Below are 21,042 nucleotides of genomic sequence, written 5' to 3'. Positions count from 1 at the left end.
TGTTCTCCTTTATGTAAAGACATTCTTATATTTGTACATTTAATCACCATCATTGTCCACTCTTGGTTTTGCTAAGTTATACAGTCCCAGTCTTTTCTTCTATCTTTCCTTCCTTCTGGTGTCATATATGCCCCTAGCATTCCTCTTCCAACCCTACTCACATTCAGCTTTGTTCAGTGAACTTACAATTTTGTGTTACTATCCACCATTTTCTTTTGGATTTTGTATGTTCTATCTTTATTTTTATTTTTTCTCTCTCTCTTTTTACCCTTACTGATTGTGCCAGTTTGAATATATTGTATCTCCCAAATGCCATTATCTTTGATGTAATCTTGTGTGGGCAGATGTTATCACTGTTGATTAGATTGTAATTCTTTGAGTGTTTCTGTGGAGATGTGCCCCACCCAACTGCGGGTGATGACTCTAATTGGATAATTTCCATGGAGTGTTGGCCCGTCTATTGGGTGGGTCTTGATCAGTGGAACCATATAAATGAGCTGATGGGCAGAGGGAACTTAGTGCAGCTGAGAGTGAACGTTTGAAGAAGAGCTACAGCCAAGAGGGACATTTGAAGGAAGCACAGGAGCTGGAGATGAGAGACAGTTTGAAGACGGCTGTTGAAAGCAGACTCTTGCTCAATACTCCAAGTGCAACTAAGAGTTACATTTGTGAGGAACTGCTGCCAAGAGAGGAATGTCCTGGGAGAAAGCCATTTTGAAACCAGAACTTTGGAGCAGACATTAGCCCCGTGCCTTCCCAGCTAACAGAGGTTTTCCGGATGCTACTGGCCATCTTCCAGTGAAGGTACCCGATTGCTGATGTGTTACCTTGGACACTTTATGGTTTTAAGACTGTAATTGTGTAACCAAATACACCCCCTTTTATAAAAGCCAATCCATCTCTGGTGTTTTACATTCCGGCAGTATTAGCAAACTAGAACACTGATAGTCTTCATTTCTATACTCTTCTCCAAACCTCTCTCTCTGTAGTACTCTCTTTATATTTCTTGTAGAGCAGACTCTTCACAAACTCTCTCAGTGTTTGTTTGTCTGAAAATATTTTAAACTCTCCCTCATTTTTGAAGGACAGTTTTGCTGGATCTAGAATTGTTGGTTGTCAGTTTTTCTCTTTCAGTATCTGATACATATCATACCACTGCCTTCTTACCACCATAGTTTCTGCTGAGAGATCCACACATAGTCTTATCGAACTTCCCTTGTATGTGATGGATGGGTTTTCTCTTGTTGCTTTCATAATTCTCTCTTTGTGTTTGACATAATAAGTGCCTTAGAGTAGGTCTATTTGGATCTATACTGTTTGGAGTACACTGTGCTTCTTGGATCTGTAATTTTAAGTCTTTCATTAGAGACAGGAAATTTTGAGTGACTATTTCCTCCATTATTCTTTCTTCCCCTCTTCCCTTCTCTTCTTCTTCTGGGACACCCATGACATGTAATTTGTGTGCTTCATGTTGTCATTCAATTCCTTGAATGACAACTCTGCCCCAATTTTTCCATTCCTGTCCTGTCCTCTAGTTCACTGATCCTTTCTTCTACCTCTTCAAATCTGCTGTTTTAAGTGTCCATTTCATTTTTCATCTCTTCTCTTATGCCTTTCATTCCCATAAGTTCTGCCAATTATTTTTTCAAAATTTCAAGTTCTTCTTTATGTTCACCCATGTCTTCTTTATATCCTTCATCACTTTTGCCATACCTTCCATCAATTCATTGATTTGATTTTTTAATTGATTTAGCATGTTTGTTTGAACATCTTTAATTAGTTGTTTCAACTCCTGTATCTCATTTGAAGTGTTAGTTTGTTCCTTTCACTAGACCATATCATCATTTTCCTAGTGTGACTTATAATTTTTTGTTGATGTCTAGGCATCTGGTTTCCTTGATTAATTTATTCTAGAGGTTGTTTTCACTCTTTTACCTAGGTTGTTGTTGGTTGGTTTTGTTCTCTATCTGTTCTTTGGCATTCAGTTCAACTTATTCTAGACCCTTAGCATAGTTTCTGTTTGACTGATCAGAGTTTTTCCACTCTTGTTACTCTGATTCTTCCCTGCCTACATGGAAAATTTTTTTTTTTTTTTGGAGGGTCTACCCAGATATGATCGACTCCAAACAGATTTTCCCAGACCAGGCAGGCCCAGGTCTCAGGAGTAGGATGTAATCAATATCAAGTTTCCCTGAGGATGAGACCCAGCAGGTTCTCAGATTTTCCTGTAAGGCCTCTAGACTCTGTGCTTTTCCTGTCTTTCCCTGCAGTTGGCGCTAGTCAGCCTGTAGCTCCCCACCAGTGTAAACAGGTGTAGTGCCTTTAATTCTCAGCAGACCCTGTCCAGTTTCTATGCTGTGGTCTCAGCACCTTCACCCTTTCCAGGCTGGTATGTGATGTGTGTCCAGTCACAGATGTCCCCCAAACAGTTGTTCCAGACTGTGCCCAGTGTTCTCACACAGTGAAATCATTCTTCCTTCTCGATTATCACTCAGTATTGACTGTTGTGAGTAATTGATGTACATAACCATAATCCTTCTAAATTTCATCCAGGAGAAGGAACTGATTTTCTGTTTCCAGTATTGCTGATTGCAGTCTGAAGAAGCAGGGTGCTGATGTTTTTAGCAAATGCCTGAAAAGAAACTTGGAATAATTTTGTTGAAAACTCTGTATCAATTCAAAAAAAAAAAAAAATCCATGAAGGTATAATAATACACAGGGGAGTGACATGACCAATCATATAAAGAAAGTGTCTGCCTAAATTGGAGAAAACAGACTCATGGTCTTAGCTTTTTTGCAGGTTTTGATTGTTTTAATTAAATGGAACTCTAGGAATTGGGCATTAATTTTGTGTCCTAGCCTGACATAGATAATAAGTTCAAAACCACAGCACACTTACCAATACCCATTACACCCTGCAGTACCCCTCGGAATTGTCCTGGGTTCCTGTGGTGTTTGGATAGTGGCTGCTGAACAGCACTAGTTTATTATGTAGCTGATGGCTGGGGGTGGGAGGTTGGGGACATGGGGGAAAATGAAAGAATGAAAGTCAAATGTGAGTCAGTCTAGCTGGATTTTAGTGGACCCTATGAGTGCATAGTGAATGCTTTTGTTAGAAAGTCCCAGATCTTCTTGGATTCTGCCAGTGACCTGTGACCCCTGGTGCCTGCCAACTTCAGACCTAATTCCCTTTGAATAATAATAAAGGTGAAATTCTGAACTTGTGTCCTGAACTGTATAATTGCCCTGAGGAATTGATTATTTTCTATATTACACCACATGTATATTTTGTATATGCAGTCATGTCTTTCTAACTGTTAAAAACCTCTGTATGGTACATATTTTCATTCCCCTCAGTGCCTTGCACTTACTGGCTAGTCGATAGAAGTGTGCTAAATTGAAAACCCATAGCACAAGAAACCTATGCAAAACTTGCAACCTGAATTGATGCAATAGAGAACAATCACACAGTTAATCTAGATAATTTAGGAAGGAGGTGGAGAGGAAGGTCTCCATTGTTACCTGAACTAACTCTATCTACCACAGGGAAAAATACTAGATTACTGCATGGTCCTCCACCAGACATTGATAAGGGGTACAGAGTGATAGTAGTATAAAATCCTGTCCCTTCTGCTTCTCTAGATTTGTATCCCCTAAATGTGGTCACACAGAACGTCCCAGTCAGGCAGAATAGAAAAAAAAAAGAAATCCTATTTTGGGATGTTTTAGTGCAAGATAGTAAATTCAGAATGTTAATGCATACTCCAAAAATATGTAACTTGCTTTCTGAAAAAACTAAGAGATAATCAAAAGTAGACAGGATTGGATTAGTTTTTTTCAACTTTTTTATTTATTAGAGAAGTTGTGGGTTTATAAAACAGTCATGCATAAATTCAGGTTTCTGATATACAGCCCTGTTATTAACACCTTGCATTGCTGTGGAACATTTGTTACAATTGATGAAAACATATTCCTAGAATTGTACTATTAATTATAGTCCATGGTTTAACTGAGGGTCCTGTGTTTGTGTAGTGTAGTCCATGGTTTTTTTTTTTTTTTTTGAAATTTTTATTCTGTTACCAGTTTTATAACCTAAAATTTTGCCTTTTAACCAGATTCAGATATGTATTTTAGTGCTGTTAATTATGTTCAGTGTTGTGCTACTGTCACCAACATTGTAAAGAATTTTTTAAATGCAATTTTATTGAAATATATTCACATACCATAGTCATCCAAAGTGTACAACAGTTGTTCACAGTGTCATGATATAGTTGTGCATTCATCAACACAGTCAATTTTTGAACGTTTTCATTACTCAGAAAAATAAAAATAAGAATAAAAATAAAAGTAAAAAAGAACATCCAAAACATCTCATAACCTTCCACTCCCCCTATTATTCATTTACTTTTGTCCCCATTTTTCTATTCATCTGTCCATGCACTAGATAAAGTGAGTATGAGCAATAAAGTTTTCAAAATCACATGGTCATACCCTATAAGCTATAAAGTTATATGACCATCTTGAAGAATCAAGGTTACTGGATTGCAGTTAAGCAGTTTCTTATATTTCCTTCTAGCTATGCTAATAAACTGAAAAGTAATAAGGGATGTCTATATAATGCATAAGAGTAATGTCCAGAATGACGTCTAGACTCCGTTTCAAATCTCTTGGCCACTGAAACTTTATTTTGATTCATTTCTCTTCTCTGTTTTGATCCAGAAGGAATTCTCAATCCTATGGTACCAGGTCAAGGCTCATCCCTGGGAGTCACTTCCCACATTGCCAGGGAGACCTACACCCCTGGGAGTCATGTCCTACATAGGAGGGAAGGCAGTGAGTCCACCTGCTGAGTTGGCTTAGAGAAGAGGCAACATCTGAGCAACAAAAGAGGTTCTCTGGGGGTGACTCTTAGGCACAGTTATAAGTAAGCTTAGCCTCTGCTTTGCTATAACAAATTTCATAAGGGCAAGCCCCAAGATTGAGGCTTGGCCTACTAAACTGTAGTCCCCAATGCTTGTGAGAATATCAGGAATTTCCCAAGTGGGGAGGTTTAATATTTCTACATTTTTCCCCAGTCCCTCAAGGGGGCTTTACAAATACTTTTTATTCTCTTCCCAAATTACTCTGGGTTGTTGCAGGGCTTCATGCTAACCTGTACAAACCAACCAGATCTCACTCCCTATTCAAGGTTCCATGTAATTAGGGTGTTTGAGTAAACTGCCCATACAAGTTAAATTATACAGTATGCTACAGAAAATATAGATTTTGCAGCAAATAAACTTCTCTTCATTTGGTCCCACACAGAAGCTGAAGTTTTAAAACACAGTCAGTATTATCCTCTATCCTTTAGCCTTATCTACCCCAATGTCAACCAAGTCCATTTCATTCATATCTCCAATCAAAGTCTGATCTCCTTTTCAACTTCTTTAACTGTTGCTGCATGGGGCATTGCCAACACTGACAGCTGCTGAAGTCTGGCTCTGAGTCCCAGGTGCCACACAGACACCCAAAGCTCCAGGGACCAACCAGATCACACACAAAGAGCTCAGCATCTCAGAATTTAGAAATAACCATTACAACTCATGAATAGATGTGACTGCTGTAAGAGCTTACAATCTAGGAACCTTGACAATAAGCCTGATAACCCATCTCCCAGATTCAATTCTCAGAGTTTGCACATTATTGTTAGTCCATATTAGTGAGGCATTATAATGTTTGTTTTTTCATTTCTGGCTAATTTCTTTCAATATACTGTCCTCAAGGTCCATTCACCTAGTTGCATACCTCACAACTTCATTCCTTCTTGCTGCTGCTCAGTATTCCATTGTATGATACACCATAGTTTGCCATTCCGTTTATCAGTTGATGTACCCTTAGGCCACCTCCATCCATTGCAGATCATGAATACTGCTGCCACAAACACCAGTGTGCAAATATCCACTCATGTCCCTGCTCTCAGTTCCTCCAAGTATACACCCAATAACAGGGTTGCAAGCCCACATGGCAACCCCATACTTAGTTTCCTGTGGCACCACCACACTGCCCTCCAGATGGGCTGCACCATTCTACTTTCCCACCAGCAGTGATTAGGTACATCCTTCTCTCCCCATTTGCTTTAGCACTTGTATCCCTCTTTATTTTTCAGTTTTATTCACATATCATACAATCCATCTGAAGTAAACAATCAGTGATTCCTGATATAATCACAGTTATGCATTTACCACCACAATCTATATGAGGACATTTCCATTTCTTCCACAAAGAGAGAGGAAAGGAGGGAAAAAATGAAGAAAAAAAATAAAAGGTAGAAGAAAACATTAAAGTAAAATAATAAAATATAATGAATAGATCATACAATAACACCACCAAGAATCCCATACCACCCCCTTATATCTCTCTCTTATAGACATTTAGCTTTGGTATATTGCCTTTGTTACAGTTAACAGAAGCATATTACAACGCTACTGTTAACTATAGACTCTAGTTTGCATTGATTGTATTTTTCCCCTATACCATCCAGTTTTCAACACCTTGCAATGTTGACATTAATTTGTTCTCCCTCATGTAAAAACATTCTTATAATTGTACATTTAATCACCATCATTGGCCAGTCTAGGTTTCAGTAAGTTATACAGTCCCAATCTTTATCTTTTGTCTTTCTGGTGTCTTACATCCTCCTAGCATTCCTCTTTCACCCATACTCACATTCATCTTTGTTCAGAGTACTAACAATATTGTGCTACCATCACACGGTATTGTTCTATCCATTTCTGGATCTGTAGAGCCAATACTGTTGAATAGTCTGTACTCCTTCAGCATTAGATGCCAGATCTCTACCCTCTTTCTATCTCCTGATAACCTGTGTTCTCTACTTTCACTCTCAACGATCGCTCATTAATGTTAGTTCATATTAGTGAGACTGTGCTTGTTTGAATGTATTATGTCCCCCAAAACGCCATTATCTTTGATGTAATCCTGTGTGGGCAGACATATCAGTGTTGATTAGATTGTAATTCTTTTAGTGTTTCCATGGAGATGTGCCCCACCCAACTGTGGGTGATGACTCAGATTGGATAACTTCCATGGAGGTGTTACCCCACCCATTCAGGGTGGGTCTAAATTAAATCACTGGAGCCATATAAATGAGCTGACAAACAGAAGGAACTCAGTGCAGCTGTGAGTGACATTTTGAAGAGGAGCTACAGCCAAGAGGGACCTTTGAAGAATGCACGGAAGCTGAGAGAGTAGCTGCAGATGAGAGACAATTTGAAGATGGCCGTTGAAAGCAGACTCTTGGTCTGGAGAAGCTAAGAGAGGACAAATACCCCGAGAGCAACTGAGAGTGACATTTTTGAGGAATTGCAGCCTAGAAAGGAACGTCCTGGGAGAAAGCCATTTTGAAACCAGAACTTTGGAGCAGACACCAGCGACGTGCCTTCCCAGCTAACAGAGGTTTTCCGGACACCATTGCCATCCTCCAGTGAAGGTTCCTAATTGCTGATGTGTTGCCTTGGACACTTTATGGCCTTAAGACTGTAACTGTGTAACCAAATAAACCCCTTTTATAAAAGCCAGTCCATCTCTGTTGTTTTGCATTCCGGCAGCATTAGCAAACTAGAACAGAGACCATACAGTATTTGTCCAATTCTTTCTGGCTAATTTCACTCAATGTAATCTTTACTGTCTACCATTTTGTCTTTTGGTTTTTAAAATTCATATCTTATTTTATTTTTATTGTTTTCTCTCTCTTTTTTTTTAACCTTATTGATAGTCTTCACTTCTACACTCTTCTCTAAACCTCTCTCTCCTGTCTTTTCCTGTCTGTCTGTATTGATCCTTTTAGTGTTTCTTATAGAGCAGGTATCTTGTTCACAGACTCTCTCAGTGTCTCTTAGTCTGCAAATATTTTAAACTCTTCCTCAATTTTGAAGGACATTTTTGCCAGATACAGGACTCTTGGTTGGCAATTTTTCTTTTTACATATCTTGAATATATCATGCCACTGCTTTCTCGCCTCCACAGTTTCTAATGAGATATCTGCTCATAGTCTTATGGAGCTTATCTTGTATGTGATGGATTGCTTTTTCTTGCTACTTTCACAATTCTCTTTTTCTTTGGCGTTTGATAATATGATTATTAAGTGTCTTTGAGTAGGTCTATTTGGATCTGTTCTGTTTGGAGTATGCTGTGCTTCCTGGATCTGTAATTTTATGTCTTTCATAAGAGATGGGAAATTTTTAGTAATTTTTTCCTCCTTTATTGTTTCTGCCCCCTTTCCCTTCTCTTCTCCTCTGGGTCAGCCATGATAGATATATTTATGTGCTTCATGTTGTCATTCAGTTCCTTGAGACACTGCTCATATTTTTCCATTCTTTACCCTATCTTTTCTTTCTTTTATGTGTAGGTCTCAGATGGTCTGTCCTCTAGTTCATGAATCCATTCTTCTGCCTCCTCAAATCTGCTGTTGTGTGTCTCCATTATGTTTTTCATCTCTTGTGCCTTTCATTCCCATAAGTTCTGCCATTTGTTTTTTCAAGGCTATAAATTCTTCTTTGTGGTTGGTCACCCAGCATCTTCTTTATATCCTGCATCTTTTTTGCCTCATTTTCCTTCAGCTTGTTGATTTGATTTAGAAGATTTGCTTGACCATCTTTAATTAGTTGTTTCAACTCCTGTATCTCATTTGATGTGTAACTTTGTTCCTTTGACTGGGCCATGTCTTCATTTTTCCTAGTGTCACTCATAATTTTTTATTATCTAGGCATCTAGTTTCCTTGATCACCCCAATCAGATTTTCTCAAACCAGACTGGCCCAGGTCTCAGGAGGAGGATGCACTTGGTATCAGGTTTCCAGTTCTTATGCTGAGATCTCAGCCATTCCACCTATTCTGGATTGGTGTACCATGTGTGTCCAATCATGGATGTCCCCCAAACAGTTGTTCTAGACTATTTACTAGTTGCTCTGGAGGACTAAATAAATTCCATGCCTTCCTATGCCACTATCTTGCTCTGCCTCTGGATTTATTTTTAGTATCTTTTTATAGATTTCTCCATTGGTTTTTGGTAGACTGTAGTTTTATTCTGCCTTATGCTGACTCCCAGGCAGTGAATACAACCAAATAATGCATTCTGAGTATGAAATGCTAAACTGTAGAAATAAAAGTATTGCTATTCAACAAAGAAAAAATTGTACTGATACCTTCTTGTAAGATTTACCAAAAAGTGGATGAAAAATTTTCAGCTAATTAAACTTAATAGAATTATATTGTTACAGTGTAGACTAATTTAATAAAACTAAGATAATAAACTACCACCATAGTATGTTGCAGATTTGTAAAATTTTACTGTTGACTTGAAGTATTCATTTTTTTTTATTTTATATTATTTTATTTTATTTTATTTTTTTTAAATCTTCATTTTATTGAGATATATTCATATACCACGCAGTCATACAAAACAAATCGTACTTTCGATTGTTCACAGTACCATTACATAGTTGTACATTCATCACCCAAATCAATCCCTGACACCTTCATTAGTACACACACAAGAATAACAAGAATAATAATTAGAGTGAAAAAGAGCAATTGAACTAAAAAAGAACACTGGGTACCTTTGTCTGTTTGTTTCCTTCCCCTATTTTTCTACTCATCCATCCATAAACTAGACAAAGTGGAGTGTGGTCCTTATGGCTTTCCCAATCCCCTTGTCACCCCTCATAAGCTACATTATTATACAACTGTCTTCGAGATTCATGGGTTCTGGGTTGTAGTTTGATAGTTTCAGGTATCCACCACCAGCTACCCCAATTCTTTAGAACCTAAAAAGGGTTGTCTAAAGTGTGCGTAAGAGTGCCCTCCAGAGTGACCTCTCAGCTCCTTTTGGATTCTCTCTGCCACTGAAGCTTATTTCATATCCTTTCACATCCCCCTTTTGGTCAAGAAGATGTTCTCTGTCCCACGATGCCAGGTCTACATTCCTCCTGGGAGTCATATTCCACGTTGCCAGGGAGATTCACTCCCCTGGGTGTCTGATCCCACGTAGGGGGGAGGGCAGTGATTTCACCTTTCAAGTTGGCTTAGCCAGAGAGAGAGGGCCACATCTGAGCAACAAAGAGGCATTCGGGAGGAGGCTCTTAGGCACAACCATAGGGAGGCCTAGCCTCTCCTTGGCAGCAACCGTCTTCCCAAGGGTAAAACCTGTGGTAGAGGGCTCAACCCATCAAACCACCAGTCCCCTATGTCTGTGGTCATGTTAGCAACCATCGAGGTGGGGTAGGCCAATACCCCTGCATTCTCCACAGGCTCCTCAAGGGGGCACTGCATCTTTTTTTTTATCTTGTTTTTTTTTTTTTTTTAACTTTCCCTTCTTTTTTAAATCAACTGTATGAAAAAAAAGTTAAAAAGAAAACAAACATACGATAAAAGAACATTTCAAAGAGACCATAACAAGGGAGTAAGAAAAAGACAACTAACCTAAGATAACTGCTTAACTTCCAACATGTTCCTACTTTACCCCAAGAAAGTTACCTAATGTAGCAACATTTCTGTGAACTTGCTCCTACTATATCCATCAGAAATTAACAGACCATAGTCATTCCTGGGCATCCCCAGAACGTTAAATAGCTTATCTGTTCTTCTTGGATTATTGTTCCCCCTTCCTTAATTGCTCTCTATTGCTAGTTCCCCTACATTCTACATTATAAACCATTTGTTTTACATTTTTCAAAGTTCACATTAGTGGTAGCATATAATATTTCTCTTTTTGTGCCTGGCTTATTTCGCTTAGCATTATGTCTTCAAGGTTCATCCATGTTGTCATATGTTTCACGAGATCGTTCTTTCTTACTGCCATGTAGTATTCCATCGTGTGTATATACCACATTTTATTTATCCACTCATCTGTTGAAGGACATTTGGGTTGTTTCCATCTTTTGGCAATTGTGAATAATGCTGCTATGAACATTGGCGTGCAGATATCTGTTCGTGTCACTGCTTTCCGATCTTCCGGGTATATACCGAGAAGTGTAATTGCTGGATCGAATGGTAACTCTATATCTAGTTTTCTAAGGAACTGCCAGACTGACTTCCAGAGTGGCTGAACCATTATACAGTCCCACCAACAGTGAATAAGAGTTCCAATTTCTCCACATCCCCTCCAGCATTTGTAGTTTCCTGTTTGTTTCATGGCAGCCATTCTAACCGGTGTTAGATGGTATCTCATTGTGGTCTTAATTTGCATCTCTCTAATAGCTAGTGAAGCTGAACATTTTTTCATGTGTTTCTTGGCCATTTGTATTTCCTCTTCAGAGAATTGTCTTTTCATATCTTTTGCCCATTTTATAATTGGGCCGACTGTACTATTGTCATTGAGTTGTAGGATTTCTTTATATATGCAAGATATCAGTCTTTTGTCAGATACATGGTTTCCAAAAATTTTTTCCCATTGAGTTTGCTGCCTCTTTACCTTTTTGAGAAATTCCTTTGAGGTGCAGAAACTTCTAAGCTTGAGGAGTTCCCATTTATCTATTTTCTCTTTTGTTGCTTGTGCTTTGGGTGTAGAATCTAGGAAGTGGCCGCCTAATACAAGGTCTTGAAGATGTTTTCCTACATTATCTTCTAGGAGTTTTATGGTACTTTCTTTTATATTGAGATCTTTGGTCCATTTTGAGTTAATTTTTGTGTAGGGGGTGAGGTAGGGGTCCTCTTTCATTCTTTTGGATATGGATATCCAACTCTCCCAGCCCCATTTGTTGAAAAGACCATTATGACTCAGTTCAGTGACTTTGGGGGCCTTATCAAAGATCAGTTGACCATAGATCTGAGGGTCTATCTCCGAATTCTCAATTCGATTCCATTGATCTATATGTCTATCTTTGTGCCAGTACCATGCTGTTTTGGCAACTGTGTCTTTATAATAAGCTTCAAAGTCAGGGAGTGTAAGTCCTCCCACTTCGTTTTTCTTTTTTAGAGTGTCTTTAGCAATTCGAGGCATCTTCCCTTTCCAAATAAATTTGATAACTAGCTTTTCCAAGTCTGCAAAGTAGGTTGTTGGAATTTTGATTGGGATTGCATTGAATCTGTAGATGAGTTTGGGTAGAATTGACATCTTAATGACATTTAGTCTTCCTATCCATGAACATGGAATATTTTTCCATCTTTTAAGGTCCCCTTCTATTTCTTTTAGTAGAGTTATGTAGTTTTCTTTGTATAGGTCTTTTACATCTTTGGTTAAGTTTATTCCTAGGTACTTGATTTTTTTAGTTGCTATTGAAAATGGTATCTTTTTCTTGAGTGTCTCTTCAGTTTGTTCATTTCTAGCATATAGAAACATTACTGACTTATGTGCATTAACCTTGTATCCCGCTACTTTGCTAAATTTGTTTATTAGCTCTAGTAGCTGTATCGTTGATTTCTCAGGGTTTTCTAGATATAAGATCATATCATCTGCAAACAATGACAGTTTTACTTCTTCTTTTCCAATTTGGATGCCTTTTATTTCTTTGTCTTGCTGGATTGCCCTGGCTAGCACTTCCAGCACAATGTTGAATAACAGTGGTGATAGCAGGCATCCTTGTCTTGTTCCTGATCTTAGAGGGAAGGCTTTCAGTCTCTCACCATTGAGTACTATGCTGGCTGTGGGTTTTTCATATATGCTCTTTATCATGTTGAGGAGGTTTCCTTCAATTCCTACCTTTTGAAGTGTTTTTATCAAAAAGGGATGTTGGATTTTGTCAAATGCTTTTTCAGCATCTATTGAGATGATCAATTGATTTTTCCCTTTTGACTTGTTAATGTGTTGTAGTACATTGATTGATTTTCTTATGTTGAACCATCCTTGCATGCCTGGAATAAACCCCACTTGGTCATGGTGTATGATTTTTTTAATGTGTCTTTGGATTCGATTTGCAAGTATTTTGTTGAGGATTTTTGCATCTATATTCATTAGGGAGATTGGCTGGTAGTTTTCCTTTTTTGTAACATCTTTGCCTGGTTTTGGTATTAGATTGATGTTAGCTTCATAAAATGAGTTAGGTAGTATTCCATTTTCTTCAATGTTTTGAAAGAGTTTGAGTAAGATTGGTGTCAGTTCTTTCTGGAAAGTTTGGTAGAATTCCCCTGTGAAGCCATCTGGCCCTGGGCATTTATTTGTGGGAAGATTTTTGATGACTGATTGGATCTCTTTGCTTGTGATGGGTTGGTTGAGGTCTTCTATTTCTTCTCTGGTCAGTCTAGGTTGTTCATATGTTTCCAGGAAATTGTCCATTTCCTCTACATTATCCAGTTTGTTGCCATGCAGTTGTTCATAGTATCCTCTTATAATTTTTTTAATTTCTTCAGGATCTGCAGTTATGTCACCTTTTTCATTCATTATTTTGTTTATATGGGTCTTCTCTCTTTTTGATTTTGTCAGTCTAGCTAGGGGCTTGTCAATCTTGTTGATCTTCTCAAAGAACCAACTTTTGGTGATATTTATCCTCTCTATTGTTTTTTTGTTCTCTATGTCATTTATTTCTGCTTTAATCCTTGTTATTTCTTTTCTTGTACTTGGTTTAGGATTGGTTTGCTGTTCATTTTCTAGCTTCTTCAGTTGATCCATTAGTTCTTTGATTTTGGCTCTTTCTTCTTTTTTAATATATGCGTTTAGTGCTATAAATTTCCCCCTTAGCACTGCTTTTGCTGCATCCCATAGGTTTTGGTATGTTGTGTTCTCATTTTCATTCATCTCTATATATTTAGCAATTTCTCTTGCTATTTCTTCTTTAACCCACTGATTGTTTAGGAGTGTGTTGTTTAACCTCCAGGTATTTGTGAATTTTCTAAGTCTCTGATGGTTATTGACTTCTAATTGTATTCCATTGTGGTCAGAGTATGTGCTTTGAATAATTTCAATCTTTTTAAATTTATTGAGGCTTGTTTTATGTCCCAGCATATGATCTATTCTGGATAAAGTTCCATGAGCACTAGAAAAGTATGTGTATCCTGGTGATTTGGGATGTAATGTCTTGTATATGTCTGTTAAATCTAATTCATTTATCAGATTGTTTAGGTTTTCAGTTTCCTTACTGGTCTTCTGTCTGGTTGATCTATCTATAGGAGAGAGTGATGTGTTGAAGTCTCCCACAATTATTGTGGAAACATCAATTGCTTCCTTTAGTTTTGCCAGTGTTTCTCTCATGTATTTTGTGGCACCTTGATTGGGTGCATAGATATTTACGATTGTTATTTCTTCTTGCTGAATTGCCCCTTTTATTAGTACATAGTGGCCTTCTTTGTCTCTCAAAACATCCATGCATTTGAAGTCTATTTTATCTGAGATTAATATTGCTACACCTGCTTTCTTTTGGCTGTAGCTTGCATGAAATATTTTTTTCCATCCTTTCACTTTCAGTTTCTTTGTGTCCCTGTGTCTAAGATGAGTCTCTTGTATGCAACATATTGATGGTTCATTTTTTTTGATCCATTCTGCAAATCTGTATCTTTTAATTGGGGAGTTTAATCCATTTACATTCAACGTTATAACCGTGAAGGCATTTGTTGAATCAGCCATCTTATCCTTTGGTTTATGTTTGCCATATTTTTCCCCTCTGTCTATTAATATCCTTTATTGTACCCATACCGAATCTCTTTAGTACTGAACCTTTCTCCAAGTCTCTCTGTCCTTTCTTTGTTTCTCTGTCTGTAGGGCTCCCTTGAGTATCTCCAGTAGGGCAGGTCTCTTGTTAGCAAATTCTCTCAGCATTTGTTTGTCTGTGAAAAATTTAAGCTCTTCCTCAAATTTGAAGGAGAGCTTTGCTGGATAAAGTATTCTTGGCTGGAAATTTTTCTCACTCAGAATTTTAAATATATCGTGCCACTGCCTTCTCGCCTCCATGGTGGTTGCTGAGTAGTCACTACTTAGTCTTATGCTGTTTCCTTTGTATGTGGTGAATTGCTTTTCTCTTGCTGCTTTCAGAACTTGCTCCTTCTCTTCTGTGTTTGATAGTGTGATCAGTATATGTCTCGGAGTGGGTTTATTTGTATTTATTCTATTTGGAGTTTGCTGAGCATTTATGATTTGTGTATTTATGTTGTTTAGAAGATTTGGGAAGTTTTCCCCAACAATTTCTTTGAATACTCTTCCTAGACCGTTACCCTTTTCTTCCCCTTCTGGGACACCAATGAGTCTTATATTTGGACGTTTCATATCATCTATCATATCCCTGAGGTCCATTTCAATTTTTTCAATTTTTTTCCCCCTTCTTTCTTTTATGCTTTCATTTTCCATTGTGTCATCTTCGAGGTCACTGATTCGTTGTTCAACTTCCTCTAGTCTTGTACTATGAGTGTCCAGAATCTTTTTAATTTGGTCAACAGTTTCTTTAATTTCCATAAGATCATCCATTTTTTTATTTAGTCTTGCAATGTCTTCTTTATGGTCTTCTAGGGTCTTCTTGATTTCCTTTATCTCCCGTACTATGGTCTCATTTTTCATCTTTAGTTCTTTGAGTAGCTGCTCTAGGTGCTGTGTCTCTTCTGGTCTTTTGATTTGGGTGCTTGGGCTTGGGTTATCCATATCGTCTGGTTTTTTCATATGCTTTATAATTTTCTGTTGTTTTTGGCCTCTTGGCATTTGCTGAACTTGATAGGGTTCTTTTAGGATTTGTAGACCAATTGAAGTCCTTATCCTAATTTATCAGATCTACAGCTTCGTGGAGTACACTTTCTCTAACTAACCAGCAGGTGGTGTCCACGAGCCACCTGTTCTCCACAAGCCAGTTCTCCCCTGCTTAGCCTTTTTGGTGAATGGGGGAGTGAGTCTTGTGGGGTCCAATTGGTGTACCAAGCTTGCGTGTGTAGTTGTTGTTGCCTGCCCTGTATATGGGGCGTGTTTCTGGTCAGTCAGGGAGTGGGGGGGGTGGCTCTAACAATCAAATCTCCCTGGTGATCCTAGAGTTTTAAAGCTGCTGCAATAGTCTAATCCTTCAGTTCAGTCCTGCCACAGTTTGTCTCTGCCACTGACCCACAAGTCCTTGGTATTGGTGTATGGCTCCTGAGACTTGCAAGTGGGCCCGTCTTCCAGGCCGTGCACCCCGGGTCCTCTGTTGAGGGATGACTGTGCTATGTCACAGGTGAGTGCCGTCCCCCCAGGGCAGTTCTGGGCTGCTGGGCTGTGTAGGGAGGCTCCCAGTCTGCTGAAATGATGGCTGAATGGGGCTTTGTTAATTCACACTGCTCTACCTTCCCAACTCTGGGACAATCAGCTGAGGTTGCAGGGAAGGCTAATGTCCACGCCCAGTTTTGTGGTGTGTGCCTGTTATTTCAAGCACTTCCGTCACACTGGGTTGTCTGGGGCAGTTCTGGGCTATGGGGCTGGCGATGGGCAGGAGTGTTTCCTGTCCACCAGGATGATGGCTGTGAGCGGACACCCCCCTTTTCTTGGGAAGTTGTGGTGTTTAGTGAATTTTCTCAGCCACTGGATTATTGCGTTTTGTCTCAGAGCTCTCCTAGTTCTGCTCTTGACTTGACCTGCCCAAATAGCAAGTCTTTGAAGCTTTCTATATTTGGCTTCTTAGAGTAATTGTTTTAGAAAAAGAAAAAAGGTTTAAAAAAACAAACAAACAAACAAACAAAAAAAAAAACGGGCCCTCCTCAGAGATCTAATGGGTTATTGAAATGCTAAGAGAGAAAGCAACCAGGGCTATTAAGGAAAGGTCCACAGGGCAGAGAGATCAGCTTTTCTTCGGGATTTGCATATGCGCCTCAGGGCCCTTCCCCTTTCTATGTTCACCAGAACTCCAAAAATCCTCCGATTTTATTTTGGAGTTTTTCGTGTTGTTTTTTTTCTATGCCTGTCTCCTCTCTGCTGGGCTGGCTGCTCTCAGATTCTCTGGTGTCTGGTCTCATTCTATCTATGGTTGGAGTTTGAATCAGTAGAGTGAGTTTCCGATAAGAGCTGCCACTGCAGTTCTCCCTTCTCTTTCCCGGAGCTGACAGCCCCTCCTCCCCCGGGACTGAGCCTGGCAGGGAGGGGCGCGGGTCCCCTGGCCGCAAAAACTTACAGATTTCGCTGATCTCAGCAGTTCCACGTTTTCATGAGTGTTGTATGAAGTATGCCCAAAGTCAGATTGCTCTGTGGTGTCCAGTCCACGCAGTTCCTGGCTTTCTACCTACTTTCCTGGAGGAGTAACTAAAACATACAGCTCACCAGTCTGCCGTCTTGCCCCGCCTCCGTATTCATTTTTGCATAACTTTGATAGTAGACAAATCGTTACGAATGTAATCAAAAGGGGTCTTTTGCTGTAATTTTATAATAATGTTCAAAGATTTTGTCTATAGTCTTAAAAAACATTTACACTAACATATATGTTTATTTCCCATTATCTCCTATAAGCAGTGTTTACCAAAGCAGGAGCCTTAGGTTATCTCAATTAAGTTTAGCTGGAGTGCTTGTTAAAAATGTAGATCTACTGAATCAGAAATTGAGGAGGGGTAGCAAGTAAAAGAATCAAATATCTAGGAATAAATCTAACCAAGAATGTAATGGACTTGTACACCGAAAACTAAAAAACATTACTAAAAGAAATCAAAGAAGACCTAAACAAATGGGAGGATATTCTGTATTCATGGATTGCAAAGCTAAATATTGTTATGATGTCAGTTCTACCCAAATTTATTTACAGATTCAACATAGTTCCAATCAAAATTCCAGCAACCTACATTGCAGAAATTGAAGAGCCAATTATCAAATTTATTTGCAAGGTAAGGGGTTGCTGATAGCCAAAAAGATCTTTAAAAAGAAGAATAAAGTTGTAGTACTCACACTGCCTGACTCTAAAGCATATTACAAAGCTACAGTGGTCAAAACAGCTTGATACTGGCATAAGGACAGATATAGTGTCCAGTGGCATCTAATTGAGAGTTCAGAGATAGACTCTCAGGTCTATGGCCAATTGATTTTTGACAAGGCTGTCAAATCCACTAAACTGCAAAAGAATAGTCTCTTCAATAAATGGCTCTGGGAGAACTGGATATCCATATGCAAAAGAATGAAAGAGGACTCCTATCCCACACCATAGACAAAAATTAACTCAAAATGGATCAAAGCCCTAAATATAAGAACCAGAACAATAAAATTCCCAGAAGAAAATGTAGGAAGCATCTTCAAGATGTTGTGGTAGGCAGTGATTTCTTAGACTTTACACCCAAAGCACAAGCAATAAAAGAAAAAATAGATAAATAGGGCCTCATCAAAATTAAAAGCTTTTGTGCATCAAAGGACTTTGTCAAGAATCTTTAAAGACAACCTACTCTATGGGAGAATGTATTTGGAAGTCACATATCTGATAAAGTTTTGATATCCAGAATATATAAAGAAATCCTACAACTCAGCAATAAAAATACAAACAACCCAATTAAAGCATGGACAGAAAACTTGATAGACATTTTTTCAAAGAAGAAATACAAATGACTAAAAAAGCATATGAAAAGATGTTCAACTTCACTAACTATTAGATAAAGGCAAATCAAAATCATAATGTGTTATCATTTCACACCTTCTAGAATGGCTGCTATTTTAAAAACAGAAAGCTACAAGTGTTGGAGAGGAGGTGGAGAAATAGGAACACACATTCTTTGCTGGTGGGAATGTGAAATGGTGCAGCCAATGTGGAAGACAGCTTGGCAGTTCCTCAGGAAGCTAAGTATAGAAATGCCATATGAACTGGCAATTCTAGGTATATACTTTCCTAAACTATATTATATATTATATACCTGTACTACCAGGTATATACCCAGAACTGAAAATGGACTCAAAAAGATATTTGCACATAAGTGTTCTTAATGGCATTCTTGACAATTGCCAAAAGATGGAAGCAACCAAAGTGCCAATGAACTGAAGAATGGATAAACAACATATGGTATATACATACAATGGAATATAATTCATCTGTAAGAAAGATTGAAGTCCTGATGCATGCAACAACATGGATGAACCTTAAGGACATTATGTTGAGTGAAATAAGCCAGACACAGAAGGACAAATATTGTATGATTTCACTGATATGATCTAATTATAATAAGCAAACTCACAGAGTTAGAAACTAGAATATAGGTTACCAGGAGATAGAATGTGGGTATAGAGTGGGAAACTGATGCTTTTTGTGCAGAATTTCTAATTAAGATTGAGTGTAAATGTTTAGAAATAGATAATGGTGATGGTAGTTCATTATTGTGAGTGTAATTAACAGCACTGATTTATGTGTGTGAATGTGGTTGAAAGGGGAAGTTTTAGGTTTTGTATGTTACTAGAAGGAAAGTTAGAGAGTTAAATATGGGACTGTGTAATACGGTAATCCCTGTTGTGGATGACTGTGGTTAATTGTACAAATATGAGAATGTTCTTTCATGAATTATAACAAATGTACATCACTATTACAAGGTGTTAATAATACTGTGGTATATGGGAAAAATATACCTAATGCAAACTATGGTTATAGTTAACAGTAATATTTTAATATTCTTTCATCAATTGTGACAAAAGTACCACACCAATGGAAAGTGTCAACTTCATAGGGGTATATGGGTGTTCCAGTTTGCTAATGCTGCTATTATGCAAAATACCAGAAGTGGATTGGCTTTTATAACAGGGGTTTATTTGGTTACAAATTTACAGTCCTAAGGCCAGAAAAGTGTCTAAACTAAGGCATTAACAAGAGGATACCTTCGCTGAAGAATGGCCAATGGCATCTGGTACACCTCTGTCAGCTGGAAGGCATATGGCTGGCATCTGCTGGTCCTTTGTTGCTGGGTTGTGTTTCAAAATGGCTTTCTCCAAAATGTCCCTGGGCATCTGTCTTAGCTCCTCTCTCTCAGCAGCTCTGCATCCTTGTTTCTTTCTCTGAGGACATTTCTTTCTAAGCATCTTGGGGTCCTCTCTTAGCTTCTCCAGGGCAAATTCTGGGCTTTATCTCCTAGCTTGGCATCTCCAAATGTCCTTCTGTCCACATTTCCAAGCATCTCTAAATGTCAGCAAGCATCTGGGTATGTGTCAACTCTTAGCTTCTTGCTTAAATACTCCAGTGAACTAATCAAGATCCACCCTGAATGGGTGGGGGCCACACCTCCATGGAAATAATTTAATCAAAGGTATCACCCACAGTTGGGTGAGTCACATCTCCATGGAAACATTCAATCAAAATGTTCTACCCAGCAAGATTGGGTTAAAAGGTCATGGCGTTTTTGGGGGACATAATATATCCAAACTGGCACAATGGGAATGTTGTATCTTTTTATATGAATTTTATGTAAACCTACAACTTCTCTAATTAAAAAAATAATTAAAAAACCATTGTGCTAAGTGAAAGAAGCCAGGTACAAAGTACTACATATAATGTAATTCCATTTGTATAGAATGTAAATATAAATAAATCTGTAGAGATAGAATCAGATTCGTAGTTATGTAGGGCAGGATAGAGGGATTGAGAGGTGACTGCAAAGGGGTATAGGGTTTTCTTTGTGGAGTAGTGAAAATGTTCTAAAATTGATTGTGATGAATGCACAACTCTATGATTATACTGAAAGCCATTGTTGTACACTTTGGATGGATTTTATGGTATGTGAATACATCTCAATAAAACTGCCTAAAAAATAAAAGAAATTGAGGAGGGGAAGTTCCAGAATTTGCACTTTTAACAAGGACCCCTTGAGATTCTTCTACAGAGCATCATAGAATTTGGAAATATTTTTTATTTAACCTTAGGAAAATACATCTTTGCAACATTAGGACTTGGGCTTATTTCTAATTTAAATCATTTAATACTATGAAATTTACTTAAAATAGCATCAGATATCTAACATCTTCAAAAAGCATGCCCCTGTTATTTGAAGTCAATAGAACATCTAAGAGAGAAAGACAAACTTTGCTTTATCGTTGCTTAAAAAGTAAGTGATATGAAACTGGAAAGCTTCCAGGATCTGAGGACAAATTCCATCCAGCAGTCAGTGAGAAGCCAGGGCCCTTATTCATATAGCTTTAAGTCAATTCTTCCATAGTTGAGCCTCC

General features: G+C 38.3%; 1 protein-coding gene across 1 annotated transcript in view; it reads left to right on the top strand.

The window, feature by feature from the left end:
• SLC35F1 (solute carrier family 35 member F1) overlaps positions 1-21,042 on the top strand; it is a 469,647-nt gene that overhangs the window by 160,853 nt on the left and 287,752 nt on the right. The gene's annotated exons all lie outside the window — the stretch shown is intronic.

Source organism: Choloepus didactylus, chromosome 7 (assembly GCF_015220235.1).
Source record: "Choloepus didactylus isolate mChoDid1 chromosome 7, mChoDid1.pri, whole genome shotgun sequence".
Lineage (NCBI taxonomy): Eukaryota > Metazoa > Chordata > Mammalia > Pilosa > Megalonychidae > Choloepus > Choloepus didactylus.
Note: the sequence above shows the minus strand (reverse complement) of the source record. Positions and strands in the feature narration are given on the sequence as shown.